The sequence below is a fragment of the Pyrus communis genome, chromosome 2, assembly GCF_041283825.1.
Source record: "Pyrus communis isolate YQ-2024b chromosome 2, ASM4128382v1, whole genome shotgun sequence".
Taxonomy (NCBI): domain Eukaryota; kingdom Viridiplantae; phylum Streptophyta; class Magnoliopsida; order Rosales; family Rosaceae; genus Pyrus; species Pyrus communis.
The window spans coordinates 14,558,624-14,562,219 of record NC_142566.1 but is presented as its reverse complement, the minus strand read 5'-3'; the positions used below and the strand labels follow the sequence as shown (position 1 = coordinate 14,562,219).

The 3,596-nt window shown below is 37.9% G+C and overlaps 1 pseudogene; it reads right to left on the bottom strand.

The window, feature by feature from the left end:
• Positions 1-206: 206 nt before the first annotated feature.
• On the bottom strand, positions 207-3,346 carry LOC148698616 (uncharacterized; annotated as a pseudogene).
• Between the last annotated feature and the right edge of the window lie 250 nt (positions 3,347-3,596).

Genomic DNA, 3,596 nt, shown 5'->3' with positions numbered 1-3,596 from the left:
ACCAATAAAATGTAAAGAAAACCATTTGAAGATGGAAAAGGTCCCATGAAATCAATGCCCCACACATCAAAGATCTCAACAATCAAAATAGGGGTTTGTGGCATTTGATTTCTTGGGCCCAAGTTACCTATTCGTTGACAACGATCACATGTTGCACAAAACTCGTACGCATCCTTAAACAAACTAGGCCAATAAAAACCACTATCTCACACCTTAAGGGCTGTCCTCTTTGCTCCAAAATGGCCGCCACATGCATAAGAATGACAAAAAGTTAGAATAGATTTAAACTCAGATTCGGGGACACACATTTTAATCAATTGATCAGGGCAACATTTCCACAAATAAGGATCATCCCACTCGTAGTATTTGGCGATTTTGACAAGCTTATCTTTCTGAGCACATGTAAAATCATCCGGAATCTTTTTGGTGACCTTGTAATTGATAATATCTGCATCCCAAGGGTCAGTAACCTTTAATGAAAATAATTGCTCATCCGAAAAACTCTCATGTAAAGGGATGAGATCTTCCTTTGTGTTTGAGTGCACAAGTCTACTAAGATGATCTGCTACAACATTCTCACTCCCTTTCTTATCCTTGATCTCCAAGTCAAACTCTTGAAGCAGAAGTATCCATCGAATGAGTCGCGGTTTTGCATCTTTTTTTGTGAGTAAATACTTCAAAGCTGCATGGTTAGAAAATACAATAACTTTAGTTCCAATCAGATAAGATCTAATTTTTTCTAAAGCAAATACAACAGCTAGAAGCTTCTTCTCTGTTGTTGAATAATTCAACTGTGCATCATTGAGTGTTCGTGATGCATAATAGATGACATGTGGCACTTTGTTGACACGCTATCCTAGAACTGCACCGACATCATAGTCTGAAGCATCGTACATTAACTCAAAAGGTAAATTCCAATTTGGTGGCATGATCACAGGAGCCGTGGATAATAACTCCTTAAGTTTGTTGAATGCTACTACACACTTTTCATTAATATCAAATGTTACATCATTTTGAACCAAACGGCACAAGGGTCTAGAAATCATTGAGAAATCCTTCATAAACCTACGATAGAAACCTGCATATCCAAGAAAAGAACGAACCTCCCTGACAGTAGTAGGGAGAGGTAAAGAACTAACAAGTTCTACTTTAGATTTATTAACTTCAATTCCATTTTTAGATATGATATGCCCTAGAACTAATCCATGCAAAACCATGAAATGACATTTTCCCCAATTTAAGACCAGATTAGTTTCTTGACAATGTTTTAAAACTAGGGACAGATTATGTAGACATGTATCAAAAGAATCACCATAAACTGAAAAATCATCCATGAACACTTCAATTATTTTCTCAATCACATCAGAAAAGATACTTAACATACACCTTTGAAATGTGGCGGGGGCGTTGCAAAGTCCAAACGGCATCCTCCGGTATGCAAATGTGCCAAATGGACATGTGAAAGTCGTTTTTTCTTGATCCTCCGAAGCAACTGCAATCTAATTATATCCAAAATATCCATCAAGAAAGCAATAATGAGAATGACTAGCTAACCTTTCTAACATTTGATTAATGAATGGAACTGGAAAGTGATCCTTACGTGTAGTGCTATTTATCTTCCGATAGTCTGTACAGACTCTCCAACCATTTTGCACACATGTAGGCGCTAGCTCACTAGCTTCATTCTTAACAACTATGACTCCAGATCGCTTCGAAACTACTTGAACAGGGCTCATCCACTTGCTGTCTGAGATAGGATATATGATGCCAACATCAAGAAGCTTGATAACCTCTTTCTTGACGACCTCTATCATAAGTAGGTTCAAACAGCGTTGAGCTTCCCTTGTAGGTTTTGCACTTTTCTCCAGCTGAATCCTATGCATACATGTTGCTGGATTTATACCTTTGATATCTGCAATGCTCCAAGCTATGGCAGTTTTGTGATCCTTTATTACTCGGATCAGTTTCTTCCCTTCTTCTGCTGTGAGTTATGACGATATGATGACCGGTAATGTTTCATCCTCTCCCAAAAATGCATACTTCAAATGTTCAGGAATCGATTTAAGCTCCAATTTGGGTGCCTGAATCACAGAAGGAAGAATTTTTTCATTAGAAGTAGGAAGAGAAATAAAATAGGAAGAAGACTTACCATGAATTGGTGAAAGAAACTCAAGGGTTGCCGCTGTCTGGATTAATTCTTCTTCAATGTGCTCGGAATAATTAAGTTTTCCATGTGTAATTCTATGCACTAATGCCTTCTCTAAATTGTCTTGTCCCACACCTTCATTAAAACAATTCTGCACAAAATAGTCCAACGCATCAATAGACAAACAAGATTCAAAATCACTAGGGTACCTTATAGCATTGAAGATTTTGAACTTAACGTTTTCTTCATCAATTTCCACGGTAAAAGTACCATCGTAGACATCAATCTTTGTACGCGTCGTTCTAAGGAATGGTCTTCCCAAAATAAGAGGAAGTGTAGTAGGCATAGGGTCATGTTCCATCTTAAGAACAAAAAAGTCGGCGGGAAAAATAAGCTCATTCATTTGCACAAGTACATCCTCCAATAGGCCTTTGGGATATCTATTTGAACGATCTGCCAACTGGATTACTACCTTTGTTTCCTTCAAGTCTCCAAGGTTTAGTGATTCATACACTAAAAATGGCATCAGATTGATGGATGCCCCCAAATCGAACAATGTTCTCCCAAACTCTTTCCGTCCAATTACATATGGAATGGTAAAGCTACTGGCATCCTTCAACTTTGGTGGTAGCTTTCTCTGCAAAACAGCTGATACTTCCTCGCTTAATGCCATAGTTTCTTGATCGTTGAATCTTCTCTTGTTCGTACAAAGCTCTTTAAGGAACCTTGCATACTTGGGCACTTGTTTTATGGCATCTAAAAGAGGTAAGTTCACTTGGACTTTTTGGAAAGTATCCAAGATTTCCTTATCAGTTTGCTCTTTCTTAGACTTCATAAATCTACGAGGAAAAAGAATAGGGACACATGAGTTAAATGAATTTTGAACTTTTTTACTTACCTTATCAGAATCTTTTTTATTCAATTCTGTATCTTTATGAGACTTTTCAGTTTCTGTTGAAGCCTCATCTTGCTCAAGATTTTTGGTTTGTTGCTCCCCTTGCTCATTTGTATATTTTCTAGTCCTCTTTTGCATCCTTGGTTGCTTAAAAACTTCTTTTCCACTCCTTAAAGTCACAACATTCATTTGCTCCGCATTTGGATTCACCACGGTTTGGCTAGGCAACCTTCCTGGTTGATGTTGTTGCCCCATCAAACTTGCTAACTGACTCATTTGGCGCTCAAGGTTTTCAATTGCTTTGTCTGTTTTTTGTTGATGAGATTGAGTAAAGTTATCTAAAGAAGCAATTAAATCCTCAAGAGACTTACTTAGAGCTTGTTGTTATTGAGGTTGAAATGGTGCCTGCAGTCTTGCTTGAAAGAAGCTAGGTGGACGGTTATAGTTGTTAGGAACAGAATATTGTCCGTTGTCTTGATTGTTCCACTTTAAGTGTGGATGATCGCGCCACCCCGCATTATAGTTGTTGGAGTATGGATCATACTTTTGTCTTTG